Raw genomic sequence first — 25,232 nt, 5'->3', positions numbered from 1 at the left:
AACACCCTAACTATATCATTTTGTAACTAGTAAAATATAAACGATACTGCAAAAAATAACATTTTTCTTAACTTTCAATGACTTCAATAAATTAAAAACAGTCTCAGTTTTTGACATTTGTTTTTAATTTAGAATCCCAAATACGACAGTTCGTCTAATTTATAAAATCTTAGTCTGTGGCAGCGATAACTAATCCTGTCTTAAACGTTACCTACCACAAACAAATCCATTATAATCTGTTACCGTCTCCCGTTCACTAATTCGAAAAACAAAAACTATCTTGCAACAGTTCTAAATCAAATTCTATAGACGAGTTTAAATTTTGCATATGGTTCTAAGAAATATAAGTTTACTTATGTATACGTCACCACCCCAGGCGTATCACCCTCCGGCACAATTTTGTCGTGAATTTTTTGAGCGTGTAATCTAGATTGCCCTAGATGTTGACAAGATTACACGTATTTTTAATTTTTTATTGTCGCGACAATAGATCAAAACACGACTTATATTATCTTTTGTATTAGTCTGTTGACGTACGTAATGACCTCGAAGTTGTCAATATCATTTCTCACGCGCTGTCTCGCCAAATAATTATTTGCGGCAAGTTGTTATCACACGGTCTATAGCTTATATAATTCCATTTAAAGAAGGTTCTGGCTTCCATTTTTACATCGTTTATGTATTTTACATGAGTTCATATAGACAATCCTTTCTACCGTTAATTAATTTGATACGTGGACGGTTTTGGTTTCTTCATTCAAGTAAATACATTCTTTCTAGAACGCTTGGAAGTATATAGCTTTCCAGTACCATGATTCTTCATTCGTGAAGCAATTACGTTTACTGAACAAATTTACAAAGAATGCTATCGTTTAATAAAATGATATCCTCTAATTATTATTCGAGCCAATCTACAATCTAGTGTTCTTGTGGACAAGGCGATTTCTATCGGTTCAAAAGTTGGAAAATCTTGCAAAATACATTGCGCTGTGGAAACGAACTACAATTCCGTAACTAACCGTCCCGCTCACTACTGTAACCTGAGACGTGTGGTACTTGGACCTTGCTCTTATGCTCATATATATAGTGAACGCACGAATGTACTTACTGACCGTCGCTCGAGGCCTTTTTCTGTTTTCTACGCTAAAATTGTCTTCTTTTCGTCCGTTTAGAACAGCATCGTGCATTTCCTCACTCTCCATGTAACGTAACGTCACAGCTTTACCGGATTCTCTCACGATCAGAGATCACGTGAGTGATTTTCGGATTACAGCGGACGAACGAATCGAAACTATGCTTTATCGCCGGTATACCAGTCGAGTTTACCTAGGCGTCGAGTTTCCCCCACAATTAATTTCTCCTTACTACCATAACCCAAATCACAAAATATACTTCACAGAACCGACGTCCACGAATAACCCTTTCTTGACTAAATATTTATGAGCAGTCATTTTCATCACAGTAGATATGGCACTTCGTAGTGTGCTGGAAAACCAGAATAATATTTTCAATATTCTTCAAGAAATATTTAGTCATAATTCTTGACTAAATTTTAGTATCGCTTTCACAAAGTTCATAGTCAATTTTGATTTCCATCACAATAAATATCTCTTACGTTAGTTTCCGCATATAACTTTGAAGTAAATATTATTTTGTTGTCATGGCTATGTCAGTTTAGAAATTAGAATTTGAACTACCATAAAACATTACGAAAATCTCTACTTGTATTGTAACCAGCACCACTCGGAGTCAATTCCCAATGAAATTGCTTCAAAATGGAGATCCGCCTGATACCAAAATTACGTTACGAGCATTCTTTCTCATCTCCCAATATTTTCAGTAATTTCATTTATCAAATTTTCTACTTTCTAATCGTTCTATACATAATTGTTATCACACGACGTCATAAGTGCACTCGGAATTAAGTTTTCGTAAATCTGTCTGTATATAGTGATAATATACAAAATTCCTATTACATTAAGTAATCCGAGTTCGTATACGAAAAAATTTTAATTCCCACAAAGTGGTGAAGATATATTAAGTTAGATATATATGACTCGTTCAATAAAACGTAACTGCGGATTTTTGGGAAGATTTAATTCAGATTTATCATCTTGGTTAATATGAATCACACAAGTTTTCACAAATATTAGCAAATATTTGATTCGATATGGTGTTTTATCATCAACTTACACCACATCAAGTTATTAACTTTCAGTTTCAAGACTTGGTTCAATTTCGGAAAAGTGTAAGGACTTTCTCCCCTATATTTACGTCCAAATATACTACCTCAAAATGCTCGTTCCCACTGTCCATATAGAAGCCAATAGCCTTGTGTGAAAGGGTCATTCAAATTGCCATAGGTCGATATATCCACCGTCATTCCAGTATTGACACTTTCTGAAGTAGTGACGTCCATGCGGCTCGCAACAAACAAAATTTGTTTACTATGCAAGATGAACACTATATATTCATTTTCGAGTTTTCAAGCCTCTTGGCAATTTTGGATTAGTGGTGCTAACCAGTTCCGTTATTACTGTTCACTTATGGGTATGTAATACGATACCAAGTCGATTTGACGTATTTAATATAATTTTCAAACAGAGTTTTCTGTTGTTGTTTTTTAACTTGTTTCACTTTATGCGCATGAGAACACGCAATCTGCTGTCTAACCTCGACTGAATGTGGGTGTTCACCTCATTATATATTTGCCATTATTTCTTTTTACCTTGAATGTCATGTACCTATTTTACTTCTTGATTGAATTGTATTTATTGTTACAATTTCACATCTGTTTATTTTTATAATATTTATGCAATCATTATAAATCAATATGAGCTAATTTTGTAACATGCAAGAGTAAAATTATTTTTTTTATCTCACGAAAATCTGAAATTTGGAAAAGTAGGGTCTACCTCTAGCTCATACTTGAGTTCAAATCAAACAGACCTACAAACGAATCTTTGTTTGCAATATTTAGTTGACTAATTTTAGTTGATGACTTGTCTCGGATTTTTAAATCTGCCTCGAAGCTGCAAAAATGAAAAATAAAAAATATTTCCCGCACACAAACCTCAGATGCTCGCGTATTTCCGGGAGATTACATTTATCCAAATGCTTATAGCATTTTGTAATCGAAATTAATGTATAGCGTTTATTCGATTCCATAAGGTAGTTGGATTATCATTCCATATAATTTATATGTCAGTTCTTGTTTATTAGTTTGACACTATCTCAAGCTCTCATCTATTCCTGTAGACAATGCTACTGGGATGTATTGCGGCCTCTAATATCCGTTTATATTGGTTCGAAAATTATTTAAAAATATGATCTTCTTAACAAGAAATTTATCAGTTACAATCATTAGAGATATCATAAAATGTCTAAAATGAATCCCGGTGAAATTTGCAATTTCCTATTATGAGGTTGAAAGATTGTCTGATTATTTCCCCACCGATTGGGTTAGAATGAGCTGGGATGGGTTATTGCTTAGTTGTTACCCACCTTTCAACTTATCCCAACCTAAACTCGGCAACACATAGTCTAGGAAAACAGATAAAGGGATTGCACTGAATCTCGTTTTATTATAGCATGCCTATACTATATTCATATTTCATATACTGACAGATTTTTCCCAGTTTTGTTAAAACTGATTGACAGTCCACACCTTATGCAAATGTCTTAAAAATCTTTCCATTGGCAATCGATAGCGAGAAAAAGCATTTCTATGTCATTTCTCTCTCGTTGAAATAACGTTTAATCAATTTAAATCAATACACTAAACAGCGACAATAATTACGCAATGTTTAATATATAGACATAACAAACATGATATTCGGCCTTGTAGGGTTTCAAATCTACTTGAAATGGAGACGGATTCCAACTTGACAAAACAACGCCCCCTTGCATTTCATTCCGCTTTTGTCTGGAATTTGATTCCTTGCATGGAGAAAATGTCTTTGCGGTATCAGTTCTTGGATTACCCTATTACTGCCGATTCATCATATCATTAGAATTTATTTTTTGAATTTCTTACTGCGCGTTAAAATCATTTGAATTGTTCGAAATAAAATTTGCTGTTGGACCAGATTATCTAGAAAAAAACTTTTCTAAAAGTTTCTTAATTTACATTTTATTACTAGCGAACTGTTTACCTACCCATGCGCTAATTTGATTTTAGAGGCTCCTAAAAAATTTTCCAATAAGTTTTTTGTACCTACCGCGATGCTATTTTACGTCCTCTGCTGCAGAGTAAATAATTATTTTAAAATTCATTTTTAGTTATATTTCTGACTTCTTATTTTAGGTGTTGTCATATTTATATAAATTTTGAAATACACATCTCTTTTACTATATGTAATCAAAACCAGAAGTCAACACACGTTTTATTGTGTAATCAATTTCATCTGTTGGTTTTAAATTGTCTAGTTAGAACTTTCGTTTTTAATTTGCCCTATTTTGGGTATATTACATACGGGATACGGCAATGATGAAAAATAATCGACGTATTTGTCAACAATTTTCCAGTTCAAGAATATGGCGAAATAATGCCATAAATGTTCTATTTTTTGGTTTATCATTATATTCTCCAATCTGGACTGGACAACCAGCAGACGACATCGACATAAAGATTGCCAGAAATCCAAATGCGGTCATGCCATTTGTTGAGACGTTATCTCATTCGCAGGCGGTAAATGTCACATGCGTTAAATTAATAATCATTAATTGTAGTGTTTCTTAATATGGCGTTACGATATTTATATTAAAGTTCATGACTAGGAAAGGACTTGTAACTGAATGTATTTGATTCCTTTTTGAGCTATCGACTTCTCAATGTTCTATATATGAATCATATATCATTGTCACAGTTGCACTTCATATGAACTTTTCAAGATTTTTAGAATTTAAAATAAATTTCAATCGCGCAACATTACAATTGGCTAACCACGTGGAAACAATTTATCCGGCGATACTTCAGATAATGACATACTCATCACGCTTCTGTAATTTATTCGCATTCCGGTGGCCGTCTCTACATTTTCTCTTAAAATAATTTGAGTACTTCAATGCCGAATCCGTTACTTTTCTCACTTGACTACGTGCATTACATTCTCATATGCTATAAAATTATCGCTGTTATATATATGGGGAGTAGGTATTCGATGAATTTTATAACATTCCATGCATGATAATACGATATTACCACAAATCTTCAGGGTGGTCTTCCCCAGACTTGCAAATTAACGTTGTTATAAAGTATAAAAATGATGAAGAACCAACTTTTGACATAAAAATTAAATTAACAATTCTCAATAACTAGCTGTATATGGGACATACATCCACGCGATATTCACACTAATTATAATGCGACCTTGCCCAGCGGCCAAATTTACTTCCCGTTTACATATTTTGAGTCCACCTCGTTAGTTAGTAGCTGGTCCTCAGTTGAAATGGCTTTTGCGAAATATGATATTTTATACCAAATTCTGCTTGGATCGTGCTTCTACAGTTTATCGAAATATTGTGTTATACGGTTGCGCTCCCTACAATACTGTCATATCAGACCATTTCTTCATTCTTCAAATTTTGTCTGATCAGATTCTTTCAAACGAACCTGACCTGTTACATATTTTAATATATATTATTAAATATTATCATAGTTATTATTGCATTTGGATTAATTATAAGCACAAAGCAGGAAATGACCGGTTTAAAATAGAACCGACCTTTCGATAAAAACGATTTTCTAGTTCAGATATGCAACTTGTGCTGACTCATATCATTGTTATTATTTGGTTACTAGGCAATTAACATATTTTTTTTCTTTTTTTCCTTTTTTAATTTAGGTGATGTCGAGGTCAACAATGTGCATATAGAAACACTATTCATTTATTTGTCAACGTTACATTGCTAGGTCACAATTTTCTGAATTTTCAACGTAGTATTTCTATTTCCACAATTGCAATATCATCACATACGCTATGACTATATTACTGTTTTATTCACCAAATTTTATAATTTTGGCTGATGATAACAAAATTTCGGACACGCTGGTACTTTTGCCTCCATATTGGAACTTTGTTCACAATTTTTCCAACCCCTGCTGGACACTGTAGGTGGTTTGGCCATTACGCGAAAAAATAAAATTTATAACAGTTATTGTCTAGTCTGCGGGTGCTGTTTTAGCAAAGCACGGAGTGCGTTGTTTTACCTTTATCTATCACACTTTTTTCAAACCTTTAATCCTCCAAATGTGTATATATGGATTGGTAATAGAACCGGTTTAAACTTTTTTTTTTGTCATAATATTTTCAAACTGACATGGGTTATATATATATACACTTATATAATATCCATTTTCGTATTTACAAATACCAAGCAAGTATGCATATCGCACTGGTTTAGAATTGACATTACGGAACGTCATGTTTAGCTTCATGTTATGTATATATACATAATTCTTTCAAATATGTCGCTCGTGAAAATTTGGTTTCGATACCAGCGCTACTCGCTGCAAACTAGCAGGCGACAGCTGCACACCTATAAAAAGCATGCAAAAACTCGCTATGATGAACTTTTCCATACATAGTAGTAAAAGCATACTTTGGCAATATCAACCCATGTCCCTGCGACTAATGTATCCGCATGACCGGACTTGCAGGGAAAGGTCGTCCATTTCCCCAGACACTTCCACGTTAAAAATAAATTTGTCGAGTTTCGCTTTCATCGTACGATTCAGTCCATATGAAATTATGATCTGTTGGCATGGTTGACATTATGTTTAACGTACTTTGTCACGCAAACTGTTTAGTTAGACTATGAGCTGATGAATTGTTAACAAAAATTGAAGGGAAAATTTTGAAATTAGGCAATGTAAAATATACCTTTCGTTAGCGTGCAGACAAAACAAACTGATATTTTATCATGAGTCACTATCACCATAAACAACACTATACACGACTATAGACATGCAGAGTGTCTGTATTCGTGATGGCTATTATGTGTACTCCAATTATCCAATTGTTTACACCCTGATTTAGATGGTGAGAATGGATAATAAATAGGAGACAATACCAAGTTCGGCCTGTCATTTCTGATTTACAATGACAACAATTCCACTACGATAACATGCTCACCAATTCTGCTAATGCTTTAGAACATTTTTATAACGCAATTGAAAACGATCGAATCGGTCCGCCCATTTCAAACTCTCCGTAACATCTCTTAGCTAAGCTTCAACACACGTCAGCGATGGCGTCCATTCCCGCCGAACAGAAGCCTAATACTCTTATTTATTCTTGTTACTTGGCTTATTTATTCTTCTAAAATGAATGAAATTGGACATGGACACATAAAGGTTTCGAAATTAGTAAAAATGTGCATCAGGTATATCAAATGAAGTTCCTAGTATAATACAAAATCTCTTTCGATAACAACGTACTTTTATAAAGAAATTGTTAAACTTACCTATATTTTATATCAAATCAATTATTTCTGTAAATTATCCCATCGAATATTATAGTCATCCAAACGAAGCCACTTACCTTTGTAACGCAATATAAACGTTCAGCATATAATAGTACAAGTCTAACTTTCTTACCATAAAAGTAGCAATTTACTAGACAATTTGCTTTAATATTTACTGATTTTTTTGCAGTACGTATAGGAAATTAAAATGTCATTTAATACGGGGGTTTCTCAACATCGAGTATAAAGATTTTAAGACTGAAATCAATAATTATTCAATCGTCAAAAAATGTTTGTTTGACGTGAATCAATTTTCTTGTAATTACAAAAACTACTATAATATAAGTTAAAAAAAAATTATTTTGACAAATTATAGAAACTATGTGAATTTTACACCGATTGAAATTGCAATTTCAGAAAACTTATATAAAACAAAAATGAAGTATTTCACATTAATAAGTTCACGATTTTTGAAGTTTTTTCTTAACAAGCGATCATTTATGGATTTTCGCCACTATAAAAAAAACCGTGTGTACGCAACTATTTATGGATAACAATAATAAGATATTAAGAAAGTACCCATAATATAAATATGTAAGGTTTGGCGCATTACGCAAAATATGAGTCGGGAATATAGTTAGTATATGATTCTAGTCGAAATTCGAATCGCCATCGAGGCAAGTGGCTATTGGGTTATTCTGAGTGATATGATGGTTTTAGATTGGACGCTCAATAGCACAGATCTTGATATTTTCGACATTGCTAAACTTGCAGTTACGCAAATCCACCAAAAAATTGTCATATTAATTGATAAGATGAAATTTGAATATTTTTTGTATTACACGTAAACTTACTGGTTTCGTGATTCATTATTTATTGTCATTCACATTTTGGGGAAAAATAACAATAGAAACCTCATTATTTACATTTGATAATTTCTTTTATTTCTTAAACATGATTGCATTTCTAGCAAACACGTCATTTCAGATTTTAATCAATTAATCAACATCAGTTTTCACCTACGAAAATTACTTTTTGGAAATTTGACCAGTTTTTCGAGAAAATATTATTGCTTCCGTAAGGCTTCATAGTATACCTGGTATACTGACGTAGTTTTGTTTCCATTGTTAAACACTTTTTCGACAGGCGAAAATTTTTTGAATGTTTTCTATTTTATAAATGTTGAACCTATGTGTACTTGACTGTTTACTGTTTATGAAGTTTAACGAAACTACATTATGAATGTTATCTCTATTCCATCGCTTTTCTGTCAGTGACTTTGCAAACGCCATAAACCGCTATCTGAAAAATATCTGAACGATGAGATTGCAGATTTATTAAACCAAAACATTCGCAAACAATGCAATAAAATTTCAATGAATTTGAACACAAAACTAAGACAAAAAATAGATCAGAATTAGAAAATTTTTCAAATTTTTTTTTAAATATGACCCTTAGAATTAGGTTAAGCAAACAATTTAATAGAGTTATACTTAGGATGAGTTTAATTTTTTTCATAAAAAAAAAATGAAAAAATAAACAGTAAAAAAGTCATTTTTGGTTAATCTCTGAAGTAAATACGTAAAATAAGTCAATCAATTCGATACGACCCCGCAGTTTGTGACTGTCGGTTGTTAAAGAAAGTTTTCGAAAAAATATTCCTTCAATTTAAACTAAAGCCTGAAACCGACCTAAATTACATTTCTGCGATACACTAAATTATGCATTGCAAACTATGTGCCAATGATCTTGATGTCTCAACACACTGCATCGAAACGGTTTTTTAAATCTCATCAATCAATATATTAACCTAACGTAATCTAACATGACATTCAAACTCCTATTTTTAAATGGTTCACAAGTAAAAGCTTTGAAAATTTAATTTTCTCAGCTTGTTTTTCTGTCAAAGGCTTAAAATTTCTTTCAGACAATCAGTCTATAAAAACTATTTTCTTTTATATTTTCGAAATTTGTTTTATTTCAAAGCAACAACACATAATTTCCTCTATTGTGGCGAAAAAAAATCTTTTTCAAGTTGTTTACACGCGTGATATGTCGCCTTTTTAAACGAATTTGTCTTTCGATCACGAAGAAAAATTAGCTGAATGTCTTTGTTTCGACGAGTGCCAATTTTAAATCTATCCGGTTTATTTTATTTTTCAGTTTTTCTAAAAAGCTGCCCAATTATTAACTTTGTCAAACAAATTGAAAACTATATAAGTTTGTTGTAATCTTCAGTTAAGTTTGGCCCAAAATATTTTTCAGACTTTTTTCATCACTCATGCTTGATCAGTATTGAAGGTTTATGGATGTCGTTTTTCTGGATATGTCAAACTAATCACGACTTTGTCTCCGGAATTTTATTTTGATTATTCTATATTATTTAGATTTAGAGAGAATAGAACCATTTGCTAGAACCATCAGGACGTTTTTAAAATAAACTACACTCAGATCATCATTCTTCCCATAAATCTGATATATTTTCAGACTATTCCAAGATAGGGCTGTTAAAGACACTTTTTTTGCAAAATTTTTGCACGCCACTGCGTTATTCCCTGGTTCAGTCGAAAAAGTGTGCATCTGTGCTCGAATGTAGCTTCTCGCCCCTTTTCTTGGTTTATAATTGCATCTTAATTCCCAATTCTTAATCCCCCTCCTGTTAATTCACAAAAAACTGAGCTAATAATTCTCACCAATGATCGGATATTCGAAACGATTCAAAATTAATTATATATTCGAAAATATTTTGTCATAGTTTTCTTTCAAAAATTATCATATTGAGCAACTGAAGTCTCGCCAAAATGATCATGACCAAAAATACCTTCGTTTCATTTCGTAGAATGTTGAAAAATATAGAACCAATCAAATTATTTTGGCACACTTTTCTTGCATTTCCAAATATAAAACGTTGAATATGTATTTATTGACTGATTTAGAATACATTCTATAATCAAAAAGTCTTGGCCGTTCCTGACTCTCACATTAAACAAAATGATATTTTTGCTGTCACCTTATTGCCTTTATATTCTGAATTTTCCGTCAAATTCAATTCACATTTATATCATTCGATCTAGCGTCTACTGTTATTTTTATATCTTTTTTGTTATGTCTGTGTGCCATTTGGCCCAATGCCCTTTAGCATTTACCTGATATGATTAATTGCAATCCGAGGTGTGAAAACGACCGCTCTCGTTCTAGACATTACAACGTTATAATTGATTCTAATTATAAACTGATTATCGGACCAATAGGAAATTTTTTATGGTGCATCCGACAGGAAATTACTTATCTTTTTCACAAGCGGGAAGCCATTGCTAATCACTGATAAAAATTTAACCTCAAAAGGAAAGGAAATTTGTCTTGAATCTTGCGTTAAAAAAGTTGGATTTGGATTTTTAACGCTTTTGCATTGGTTTTCACCCCTTTTCCGAATTCAAAGTTCTTTCGGACTAACTCGGAAAAAATGACATTTATCAGACGTATCTGTCATTCCGAATTGACATCAATAAAATAGCTTGCAAAAAAAATCAATCCGACTTAAATCTAAATTACCGATAAATTGCAGCACTCTAAACAGCTACATGTCCGAATGCATGCTATTACCACTACGCGATTTTTATCATTTGCAAATTGGCCCACATGGCATGGGATAAAGTTACATACACTATATAAGTGTAAAAACCAACACCATTTTCAATGAATTCTAAAATGTCGACATCCAAATATATTCGTTCGTACTGCTTTACTTAAACGAGATGGTATTATTAGAATATAAAGCATGTACTTCTATTTTCGCCCATCTCCATATTATAGGATTTTCTGCTCTGAATGACGCTTCTCAATATTCATAACACGCAGTTAGAGTCGAACCATCCACATAATGTTGTTTCTTACTTTGTAGTTTTATGTTGAAGATTCATATTAAAGCGTTTAGAGTATCCTCCACTATAGCAATGCATTTATATCCTAAAAGGGTAGCGTTTCTTTATAGCAATAGTGCAATAAGTTTAGCAATTAACCAATATCTAATTGACTATTGCGGAAGAATAACACAGAAAACCAAATAATCATTTCATCCAAAATTTATAAAAACAAAACCTATTATTCCAAATTGGCCTTATTCAGCGTTTTTAATTAGTTATTATTTCACATATAGAATTAACTTAAATCGAAACTACTGTGTTGCATAATAACAATTTGTGAGAAATCACGAAACGGAAACTAGTCTCACATCGTGACAGAATTGCATGTACAATTGCGGGTTTTCCGTCTGATGAATAGATGGATATTTTTAAGTACTTGTTTTGTTGTTTATATATGAATTGAAAGTATGAACTGATTGAAAAGTAAGTTTATTTTTCAAAAAAACATTTGCTTTTTTGTGGCATTGTCCAGGTTGCAGTATTTTTGCAAGGTTGCAAGACGAACAGTTTATACTAGTATATCACCTATTTTCTAAGCGTAGTTTCACATAACTATTAATGAATATTGTATTCAACTGTTCATAACGTTCCAACCTCTACATCAGCAGTTTCCAACGAGGGCCACCATGCCAGGCGCAAAACTGATTTTATCTCTCTCTTTACAAAAAAACTCATGTTCTTCCTAGTTTCATTACTTGATTAGGTTATTTCACAGAGTGCTTAATCTTTGTTGAGCATAAATTGTTTGAACATAGTGGGATTTAAAATCTACCAATTACCGGCCAGAAAAGCATGGGAACCATCGCTCTATATGTACCAGCGATCGTTCTTTATGGACTCGTTTCTTGAATATTGAACTCGGGCCTAATTTTCAGAATGTATGTCCAGAGCCGAACCCAAAAAATTAATCATTAAAATCCCGTAAATAGACTTAAAAACTTAAATAACTCACGTATAAGTGAATAGCGTTTGTCATTTTTAGCAGTGCGTGACTCTTCTGCATGTTTCGAACGTAATTTTCGTTTTCCTATCCCAAGCTCGAAATCTTGTCTCTGTAGGATGCTTTTATCCCAGATAATTTAAAATAAATGGTTCGATGTGCGCTAAAAGATACGAATATATAAATGAATTTTATTCTGTACTTTTGCTGCAAAAGGAAGAGTTTTGCAAAAAAGTGGTAACCGTAATTTTTCGAGTTCCCAAAAACCTTTTTTTCAAATTTTATAAATGTGAAACTTCTTTTTAATAAATTGATGGACGTCCCTATTTTAAATGCAAAATTTATGTTTAGTTATGTCCAATGGACACGATTTTATTTACAGTAAAACCCGTCGAATCGAAACCTCGTATTTATTGTATATTACCTCCGACCGACAGACCGAATATCAATTAGCTTGCTTTGAAACATACTCCTTTTTAAAAAAAAATTGGCCTCATGTTGCTGTTAATACATTTTTTATATTTAATTAATGGATAAAAATAGAATATAAAACAATTATAAATAGTAAATTGAATTGCTAACTGAAATGGAAATTATAAGACGATTATTAGTACTTGCAGTCGGTCTTCGGATATTGTTAATCGTGCCAAATTGACCACTGTCTCATGCCATGTTGGAAATCTGTCACGACACAGTTCAATGTTCCGCAAATCTTATTTTTTTTACATCGAGTATTCACCATAGAAATCTCTGACGATTAAAATTTCGTAAATGTATCATTGCATGTAATATGTGTCAGATTACTTATTTTCCAACACAAATATTCATATATGGCGAATTACATTCGGACAAGTCGTATTTGGAAAGCATGTATATTACCGACTCATTTTTTATATATAGTCAAATAATGTTTACATGCGTCATATTTATGATAACAGTCGTACTCACAACAACTATAATTACTCAGCACTGGTGCCAGCGCAGCATCTAAAACAGGGGTGTGCAACATTTGTTGTCAGTGGGCCCTATAACCAACTTCGGCGCTCCCGCAGTATGTGCAGCAAGATGGCGGACACCGAAACGTAGTAAGTAAGTGTACCAGGTTAGGGTTAGGACATAATTTAATTCTAATTTTCTTTATCTTAGTTCTATTACGAATTTGGGGACTAGCCAAGTGACTTCCGTTGTATTTGTATCAAAATTATGGCCTTACCCTAACCCTAACGTTCCGGTGTCCGCCATCTTGGTTCACATACTTCATGAGTACCCCAACTTCAGACATCCAGCTGGGCCACATACAAAAAAAAAGAGAATCCGCTCAGCCTCACAGTAATAAAGGCATCGGGCAAAATGGCAAAAAAATTTACCGAGCGAAAGAGCAAAAAATATTATACATTATGTACGTTATGTATATTTTTATAAATATTGTTAATTTTCATTGTAGAAATCATCGTTTTAATATTACCAATCATGATTCCAGACATCACGAGTTTATAACCCATGTTTATTTCTATTTTCAAATTAACTTTGAATAATTTCTTATTTGAATATTAAATTATTTACTACAGCATTCACTTTTGTTTTCCATCTTGTTAACGAAACAACTACTACCTTTTGACCTTTTAGTGTATCTGAACATCACAATGTTTCAAAGTTATAACATTCATTGGATTTACCACCGATAATAATGTCAGCAACATTAGATTTTAATAGTGGTATCCAGGAACTGTATTTCATGTGTAATAATAATCTGTCTGAGAATATTTGAAATTATTTGTATATTAAAATATTTGGGTGATATCCCCATATCCTAACAAATTTGATCATACTATGGGGAATTTATGTCAGAGTCATTAGTCTCAAAACGAGCATTGTCTGCTTTCGTTTTTGCTTACATTTATTTTTTATTAGAATCTGAAATATATTCTACGATTGATAAATCAGGTTTAAATATTTAAATCTTAGTTATTTTGTTTTAAGTTTTCATTTCGTTCCATTGTTTTTGAATTTGAAATCAAAAATTTAACGCCCAATAATTAATTAATTATAACTCGTCGGTTTATTATATATAATTATAAATAAACTAGCGTGTCACGTGACAGGGCTATTTTTGGCTATAAGCATTAATTTATATATAAATCGAATCCAAATTTCCAAATTACTTGCGAAACTCGTTAATTTCAATTTTAATTCCTTTTTTAACTTTGTGATTTTTGTTATGTCTTCCATCATGATATTATTAAAATTATTATTATTAATAAAACGTCTGAATTTGATGTAAATTTTACTGAAATGTCTGGAATTAGCGATGTCACGCTACTTTTTTTCGTATGTCCGCATCCAACCTTGTTTTGGTTCTATGTCCCTTGTTTATTTTTGCTAATTTTTTTTTGATTATAGTTTCGATCGACCTTATTTTGCGTGCAAGATACAATGAAAATGTTTCCGAAATTTTCATTTTTTTTATATTTGCATAAAAATGCAATGAGAAATCCAACCTATGATCCAGATACTCGTGATTGACATATGTCAATCTTTGCCATCATTCACAACCGTATATGGGCGTCCAATGACGTCTGAAATGCAGTTACATTTTTACGCCGATTCAAAACAATTTCTTACAGAACATATTCATTGGACTATTATACAGTTAATATCGAGTGATCTGGAGGTGCCACTACAGCCAGGTAGTTGAAATGTAAAATACTTGATTTTTCTCATTACCCTAAATCAGGGGTGCCCATCAAGCGGCCCGCGACCACAACCCGTCCCGCCAAGCCGTTTAGTGTGGCCCTCACAATTCATCACCGCCAATCATAAAATCCTGATTCGATAGTTTATGTTTGAAAAGGCGCTCACGTGATGGATAAAAATTCATAATATTTTTTTGCTCTTGTCGTTGCGTTCGCCGTCTTGCCGACTGCCTTTATTACTGTAAGACCAAGCGAAAGCTGCATTCTCTTCTCTTGCCTTTACCTCGACGTTGTTTACATGGAAAAACTAAATTACCAGCTAGGAAACTGAAGTTGTTTATATTGCGCTCCGACAAAAAATGTTGCATACCCCCTTCCCTAAATTTGCGAATTCTAGAAGCCCCCTTTCACTCCTCAAATCGAAGTGAATGCTTGTATTTGCTAATAATGCTAATTCATCATCAAATTTAAAATAAAATTATATATGCTGTTTTGTACAAATGCATTCCAGTGCGATGACGACAAAAACAATATTGCAATCTGTGTATTGAGTCTTCAAATATGTTAAGAATGCGAAATATTCCATATAATTTGCCGAGATTGCTTTTGCGCGCATTTTGCGTTTGTTTTGTGATCTTTCTGATAATTGTTTTGAATATTGATAGGGCCACATTGACGTTACTACTCTTTACTTTTATCTTACTAAGGGTTTTCGAGAATGACAATTGTTTACGTCATCGAAAGGCTTTATACGTCATCAGTCAAACACCACATGGTTGTGATTCTTTTAATCAGAGAGGAAATGCGAAATTTAATTTGCAAAAATTCTTGGAATTTATTAAAAAATATTTACGAAATCGAAACCGTGAAATATCTTCACAACGGGATTCAAATATTCACTATATCTCACACTGTGCAATTGAATTAACTTGGATTGATTCGACGTATTATTGACGCACAATCACTTTATTTGAAGTAAACATCCGCATTTTCATTGTGCAACATTCACCAATGTATTGACATTACATTCCACTTTGTTTACAATACATTTCTGCATATAATGTTAGTTCCGGATGAGATTCTCATATCCGGAAGTTGTCGAGGTTCATTTTTACCCAGTCTCTTCCCTGTTAACTGTGGAGTCAAGAAAAATTTACAATCGATTCGGATTCCGGATTGCGGGTCAAGAAAATTTCGTCTCCGGCTCCAGTCCCGTACTCCAAGAAAATCAAATTTTATTATCAAAATCTTTGGTGTGTGACCGCTTAGTAAGCTTATTACTTCATGAGTTTTTGTGGGAGTTCTCATATCACCATTATTCCATGATTTGCTATCCCTAGACCGCACGCTATGTCTAAAAATCGAGAAATTTAACTCTTTCAGAAGATATAATTTCCCCATCATAATTGCTAGTATGGCTGTCAAATTAAAATCGAATTCACGGTATTGGAACTGAAATAGATGAGAATTTCGCGTGTTTCTTTGATGTTACGTTTTCATTGGTAATTTTCTTTGAAGCAAAAACCACATGAACCAAAAGTGTGACGGAACGAGTGTCAACAAAACCGCCACGATTTCTTCACTCGAATTTACAAAAAACAAGGCACGAGCTGAACGGAAATGAAAAATTTTTTTTTAAAGATATGAAATTCTCAATATATTTGTTTGTACCGTTCTACAATAACCAATACCTTTGCTATCTTTTATTCACTTATATCAAAATTTTAGTTTTGTGAAAAAACAGCTGACTGGCACTAACTATAGATTTTTTGTAAGAGGACAATGAACTTATTTCAGTATAATACGATGGTGATATTCAAATATGATGCCCAGAACGGAAAAACATAAGTTATATGATAACGCTTGAATGAGAAACTCGGCGTCATGTTTTCAAGAAAAAAGTACTTCTATTGCATCCAAAAACATTGAACGAAATTTCATTTTTATTTTACCATCGTTTAGTGAACGCAATAGTCTCAGAACTCTATTGCAAAAGAAAATTTATTTCGAAAGACAAAAATTGGCAAAATTATTTAATAACTTGCAAAATGATCGAAAACCACAAACCAATTTTTTTAATTTTTGTAATATAATTTTGCACGTTCTTGGAAAGCGTTGATAAAATATCGTGTAATGATAGTATCGGTTTTCTGTGGGTGATTTATTCAAAACTTTTTCTTATCAGCTGGTTATTTTTTCAATTTCGTTAACGCGGTACGAGTTCTTAGTCCTGACGCAAAGAAGAAAATACACGACCTAGTTACGGTTTCATGAAGCATAACGCCATTTTCTTAGCAGACATAATTTTTAGATGACTAACAATAAAACAAAAATTCGAATACGGCATACACGATGAGGTCGTCGATCGGAAACTTATTGAGTACTTTTTGTGTTGTCTTCTTTGGTATATACATATTATATAATCGAATTTTGCATCTCACGATATACTGGACCATGGATATACACGGTTAGTCGGTTATCAATATCATACGATCCATTCCGAACATTTAAATGGCCTCGACTGCAGAGAGATATTGAACTGTTATAAAGGCAGTGGGTTGTATACACCGAGTCAAGGCTTGAGCCTTGTACTCAGCATTTTAGTAAAATAACCCTCGATTGCAAATTACTTCGCCTGTTTTGTTGTTTGCCAGTTCGTTCAAAATTGTATTTAGCTGTTTTTCAATTTCAGGTGCGCACTTTATTGTTAAAGTGAGTAATCTGATTTAATAGGATTAATCACTACTTGAGTATTAAATCTTGCTTTAAAACTTAAACGATTGTGACTGAAATTAAGAAATGATTCCTCAATTCCAATTTTGTTCAAAACAAAGCTTTTTAAAATTTATTGTATCATTTTAAGTAATCATCGATTGTCTAATCCAAAAAAATACTCCGAGTTCACCTTACAACAATTTTTATACCCTTCTCAACGGATGTAAATAATTGCTGTCCCAGTAACTCAGCGAACAAATATTACGATACAATTCTATATCACAGTTACATTTCAATTGTTGTTGGCTATGAGTTTGAATCGACCTGACTGGGTTCGGTTTCGTTTCGTTTACTCTTTTAAGCCATTTCATTGATTATTCCTACATTTGAGCCAATTTTTCTTCAAATAAATCTGGATCTCGTTTTGCCTTGTTTTTTCAATCTTGTTCGGTTTTGGCTTTGCACAAGTAACTTCCACAATCTTCCAATCCAGTTTAAACGTTTTATGATGTCATATACCAAACAGCTAACAATTACTATTAACACAAAAATTAATCATAAAACTTACTAAATATTTTCATTCACATATAATGACACAATATGTCTAATTTTGTTGTTCTCAAACGAAAAATGAGTCAATCATTATTAGTGCTGTACGACATATCTATTTTTCATTTCAATCCGTCAAATGTTATTAAAAATACAAAGGCGTGACATTGACGCAGTTTCATTTTTCATGATTGTTGTTTTGTGCCACATGAATGAAATATACTCATATTCTATTTCATATATATTTGATAATATCTTTAAATAACGGTAATTTATAACTTCCAAAATGATATCATTGACAATAAGACCTGGCCAGACCACCTTACGTATGATATTATACATTATACTTTTGCTTATCTGTCGTGACAGTTACTATATTTACCCAAAAATTTACTTCAATTTTACGGATTATTTTAGAAAAAAAAAGCAGAAGAAATATTACAATCTAATCATTCTATTTCATTCTTTGCGTAGTTGTAAAATGCAAATTTAGTATCGTTTTTCATTTTCTATCCTATAATTTAAATGTCTAAATGTGCGTCTTCGACATGACTTATCTGTCTGGATAAATGTTATTTTTGGATCAGTTCACAATATCTCATGTTCCAAATTATAAATATATCTGATTAGACTTACACAAAGATATTTGCATTATTACGCAATCTTTGGTCTCGATTACTTTAAAATTCTTTCGATTTAGGCCAAACCATTTCAACAGCGTAAATTGCTTGGCATTATGGTATTCATATTTCATGGGCTTTGTGAGGATCATAATATTTCGACAAAATGCGAATTTACTGTGGAAATTACCATGTGAACCAGATGTATAATCTGGTAATACCTGTATAACTCTCGGAAATTCAGTTAAATGAGATTACAGTGCCCACACATGTCGTCTGGGATGTGGCAATCGTTTTTACTCTTATTCAAAACTAATTGGAACCGGCCAACGTACTGAAAGACATTCTACAAAACTAGTTTTTTCATATTTGTCACCTGGGGACTATTTACAGAAAGGCTAGTTGAAAATCTCTGATATCGTCATCAAATTGAGCATGGTACAATGTGTGACTAACTGACTAGTGATTAGGGATGACAGTAAAAGTTGTTGAATCACTATAGTCACGTTAGTTTGTCTCCAAAATTCAGAAATCTTGGTATAATTCGTTGTGTGCGAACAATGCCCTTTGGCAGTATCAAACGAAAATTGCCCCAAGCCAACTTCGTTAGGTAGTTTTAAGAGTTTCCCAATCACCTTGTTCTATTTTTAGATCACAATTATCTACTAATCACATCTTAAAATAGGGAAATAAAGTTACAATTAGTCTATATTTGGATCAGCGCGTGAAGTCGCCAGTCTTGATTGCGCTACACGACAACGACAATTTAATTACGTGTTCTTGTAATGTTTGTGACATCATAATGAATTATCTTTGACATTGGAGACTATCGTGACGACACTGAATGAAATATGAATAGTGAGTGATAGTGTCAGTCGGCACCTTACCCGAACCGGCAATTTGATGAGGTCTGATTCATGTAGTATCTCGTGTCCAACGAAGTAATCTAGAACGAAGCCACAATCAAAATCGTGTAGAAAAAATGTGATGGAAATCGTTTTTTAAAAGCAACTGATAAATTTCCAACATTAGCATATTTTTCACGATCAGTATATTCTAGTGATTATCGGACACGAAGTGTTGTCTTTAGAATTCTTTTTCTTGTTGTTATGAAAAATCGCTTCCCTTTTGAATCACTTGACCAATCGCTTTGAAATTTTCAGTGGTTAAATAATTTTGTTGTCACTGAAAAAGTATATTTAAAGATTTTAAAATTTTTTGTGCGCTCTATGAGATTCGATTTTTGTGCGTGATGACGTCATCAAAATTTGCGTACCTTGTCGCGGTCGCACGTTCGTTCGCGACCGATTGCGTACCCGTACGTACTACTTCGTTTGGGCCTTCGTGTCGATTTATTTGAGCACCTCTCTTTTGTTTTTCTTTAAATTAAATCGCCAAAGAAGTGCTTTGTAGAATTGGGACTGAATATTGAAAAAGTATGAATGGACAGTACGTTATTCCATGTTCAGTCTCATACCTCACAACTTATCATCCTGACGAAGACGCCGTAAAATGATGAGCGAGTGGGTCGGAAATGTCCTTTAATTTTTTTTTTCTATGCTTAGTGACAGGGTCGGGACAATTCTAGATGAATAAGGGCTTAAATAGGCGAACCCTGAAAAGCTGTTTTTTTAAAAATATGTAAAAATGTATTTCCGGTTTTTAGACGGCAAACTGCAGCCCGTGGGCCAAATGTGGCCCTCGATCGTCTTCCCTTTTAATGCAAAAAAAACAAAAAATGCTCATAAATTTATTGGTATCCGCGCACTCATGTATGTCGTCACAATTCTGTTGAGCGGTGTTTGTTTTGTAGTAATTGGCAAAAGCACATTTCAGTATCATATATCGTTTACTTGTCGAACGCACCTACCGTTAGTTGAAGCTGACACAGAAATATGATTTGCATAATTTGAAATAATATTTGGCATTGTTCATAGGCGGAAATTATTGCGGCCGCACGTTAACGTCAATGTGTATATTTGGCCCAGTGCCAGAAGTACCTAAAGTTTGTCGACCACTGCTCTATTGCTTCGACAAAAATTAATATTCTACATAAATGGCATAGTTCGAAAAAAAAGCTGTTTTGAGTAAATGAGTAAAACAAATATTTCTCATTGTAATATTTTCAAATAAAAAATTTATTGACCTCTTTGTCTTGAAACGCTATATAATTACGATGTTCGTTACGCATATTAACCTAATATTATTCCTGAGTTCAAATTATTCAGTGCATGTGGCCAGTGGAGCCAATTGATTACAATTAAGTTCATGGACAATATAAATGTGTAAATATCATTGGATACTAATATAAGATGAGGCAGGGAGATAAGAGCGGCAACATAAATAAACCCCAGCCATCTATTATCACTCACAATCATTAACGTTGTCATGTAAACGTTCTGCACCTGCCAATAAAACTGCGACATTATCTAATAAAGTATCTGTCACTTGTGAATACGTGGGTGTCTTTAAATTTTCACAATCACAAAAATTTATTGGACACGAAGTTTACATATGGCTCGGTTTGCTATTACACTGTTGTTGTTGGCTGTGATATTCTTGTTCTTGTTGGTATTATTGTGGTTGTGAAGAAATTCTCTATCTCTTTAATTGCAGGACCGATTGCCTTGTAATTTTGAGTGGTTAAATATTGTATTTGTCGCTAGAAGGCTATCACTCATATATATTTCTAAAGTTTTCGTGAGCTTTACAGGATTCGTTTTTTGCGTGCGATTGCCTCATCAAAATAAAAATTGCGCACCATGTGGCGGTTCCGTTGTCGCGTTAGTCGCGAAGATTGCCGTACCAGTATTCTACTGTGACAAATTGCATACTCCTACTACTTTGTTTTGGCCTTCGTCTCCATATACTCGAGCATCGCTCTCTTTTTTTTTTTAAATATTGTCTGTAATGAAATCGTTTGAATCGTATCGAATTTCCTTAAATCGTTCAAAACAAACCGACTTCATTCTTAGATTCAGTTTTTTTCGAGCACTACTTACAGCTTTTTTATTAGCTTTCGTAACTATTTTTTTGAAGCAAGGGTTCTCAACCTTTTTTCTGTTAAGTACCCCCCGAGTCACGAAACAATCAACGCGTACCCCCAATAATCAGACGTCAGATAAAGTTGTGATATATTGACTGACAATTTGCTGCAACGACAATTTATTGACCAACTGCTGTACCTAACCTAAATATTCGTGTTGATGTTATTGCCCTTGTCCTCCACCCAACTAATGAATTCTTGAAATCTCTCTCAAGTTTCGATGAGCACATCACTTTCTGCAATGCTCGGAGCACATTGTCTTTGAGATTTCCTAGTTTGGCTGAAAGTCGTGCATTTCACATTGTTGCGTCACAATCACAACAACGCTAGATCAGGGAAAATTTACGCTGAGTTTCAATTGGCATTAATTTTAATCTGGTAGTTACTTAATTTTCCACACACAAAAAACTCGACTGCCATCCAAGTACCTCTGGAAATCTTCTTGTGAACCAATGTGGGTTCGCGAACCCCAGGTTGAGAACCCCTGCTTTAAAGTGAACATTGAAATATACAGTCTTAGCTCATGTCACATTTGAAAATACGGAATTTTGATTTGGCAATTTGAATAACCTTTGTGTAAGATTTTTATGATAATATATGCGCATATTGTGGACGACCGTGGTTGCAACGGCATTAACCTTTATGAAGGCTCTCAGTGAAAGCGAATCAAGTTCCGTTGGTTTATAGAATTGTGACCGTTGCGGAATCGCAGCTATGCCCATAAGAGAACCGAAGTTCTGTATTCGTCAATATCGACAGTCTTGTATTGCCGTTGGCATAACACTGAAAATTAAGCAGTTCCTATCATGACGTAATTTAGATACTCAGTTTGAATATATAGATCGCAGGGTTATGGATATATATATAGATATCCACAATCTCCATTTTTCTCTACATAGCAGCTTGGTATGAGCATATGCATGTTTGCTGACTTTTTAAAACGATCGTCATCATATACAGACAAGTCTGTACTGTATAAGGATCCAAAGTTAGACAGAACAAGTTTATCGCAATTGGTCCTACTCGTATGTAATTTTTTTGAAACCGATTTTCGTTTGGTACATTTTGCTTTCACAACATTTACCTCGCGTTATAACATTTCACAATGTTGCGAAAGTCGTCGATAATCTTTCGACGCTAAAATCACGAGGCTCGTATCTGTCAGTATGTTACCTCGCAGTTTGATATTTCTTACGAGTTTCCATACAATTTGTTCCAGAAAAGACATTCATGTGACAAGTCACGACGTAATGTTTATTACGATTTTTTTGATGCTCCTGAAGTATGCGTACCAAGATGGCGGACACCGGAACGTAGTATGTGTACCAGGTTAGGGTTAGGCCATAATTTCAGGTACAAATAATACTGGAGTCACTTGGCTAGTCCCCCAACTTGATTATTCATATATAACAGTCAACCATTTATGTTATATTGGAAAAATATCGAAATGATAGGGTCAAGCATGTCTAAAGAATTTTCTTCTAACGAACTTCGAAAAAGAAATTCATTTCAAAAAAGGCATTATGGAAATTACTATTTTTTGTACGTTGATTTTTTTTGATATCGAGGTAAATGTTAAAATAATGATGCCTTATTGTAATGGTTTGTAATGATTGGCCCAGTTTTATGTAAATGCCATCGAAAACCAAATTATTTGCAAGTTCGAATTCTAGAACTAACTATTCGTATATGGTCATTTTCGAGAGGACCTAAGGAAAAAAGCATTTCTTTCACATTTTGGATAATTGCAAATCTTGTCTCTTTGAATCACCTGAAAAACGCATGTATGTATTGCACCGATCCTGCGGCAACAAATCCCTTTCTGTAATTATGTTTCTTGTGATGTGTTTTTATATTTATGTTTCTATTTGAAATCTTTGCAGTTTTGTAAAGAAACATAGCTTTTACTCCGAGTTAGTAATCGTACATTTTCCAACATTATCCAATTGCCTCTACCGAAGCATCGTGAAAACTTTGACGCAGAGAACGATCTGACTATACTTCTATTGAATTAACTTTCATTATAGAATGTAGGTTGAAAAATATTAACAAATTTCGCACCTGCGTTGCAACAAATCAAACATCGTGAATGGTACGATATGACCTTATTGAAACTGTCCGATATTTGACCTGTGTTGAAGTTATAGATTCTATTTTTGTCGATGAGTTGGCTCATTCACGACGCTCCCAATGTTTATAAAGACTCAGAGTTTGTCGTTTGATCAATAACTAATGCCAGATTCAAGATGTGTACATCTACAAAATGCGGTTACTATACAAATACGCCCACTTCAACGACAGTTAGCTGATAGAAACGACCGTCTGTGATGGTTTAAAGTTCTATGATAGATTTTTTTCAATAATTTCTACGCGTTTTTTTGTTTATTTTTATTCAATAATAACAAATTAGGGAATAGAGGAGCCCTTGTATATTGTTCACAATACACAATATAAAATTCATACTATACATTAAAATGGATATGCAGCAAAAATAACCATATTTACTTTCGAAGTTGTCCTAGGTAACTAAATGATTCGTATATTAGAAAGCAAATCATATCGTAAATTATTCGAAATATCTTTAGAATGATATTTGAATTACTGAATTGTTTTATCCACGTGAAACAGTTGCGAGAGCACGGTTACCATATGAAAAGAAATTTGTAAAATCGTGGGTACTCCCGTAGTATGTGAACCAAGATGGCGGATACCGGAACGTAGTACGTGTACCCGGGAATGGTTAGGCCCTAATTGTATTCCAATTTTCTTTATTTCAGTTCTATTACGTGTTCGCGGACTAGCCACGTGACTCCCGTAGTATTTGTACCTGAAATTATGGCCTAACTCTAACCTGGTAGACACATACGACGTTCCGGTGTCCGCCATCATGGTTCGCATACTGCATGAATACCAAATCGTGTCCTAAAAACACAGACAACCAATCACTCAAAAGTAAGCCCTTTTGTTCAATGTATAAAAATTATTATCTTGAAAAGGTATTTTAGATCCTCGTCGAAAGTTACAAAAGTAGATGTGGCAATTGGAATATCCGAATCGATAATTTGAAGATATTTGATTACGACCAGTCCCATTTATAAATCCAATTGGAATTGCTTGCTAAATGTGATGAGTGATAAAACGGTAACTTGTTAAACAGCAATCCTGAAATAAATTGCTTTCCGAGGCTGCGCACACTCGACGAAGTTCGTAACGAAAACAAACAACCATAACATACAATTACTTAATTAATATATAACAAGATTGTCTCACAAAATCACG

General features: G+C 33.4%; 1 protein-coding gene across 1 annotated transcript in view; it reads left to right on the top strand.

The window, feature by feature from the left end:
• LOC144424487 (uncharacterized) overlaps positions 1-25,232 on the top strand; it is an 80,949-nt gene that overhangs the window by 48,609 nt on the left and 7,108 nt on the right. The gene's annotated exons all lie outside the window — the stretch shown is intronic.

The sequence above is a fragment of the Styela clava genome, chromosome 6, assembly GCF_964204865.1.
Source record: "Styela clava chromosome 6, kaStyClav1.hap1.2, whole genome shotgun sequence".
NCBI classification, from domain to species: domain Eukaryota; kingdom Metazoa; phylum Chordata; class Ascidiacea; order Stolidobranchia; family Styelidae; genus Styela; species Styela clava.
The sequence above is the reverse complement of the archived record's forward strand: the minus strand, read 5'-3'. Positions and strand labels throughout refer to the sequence as shown.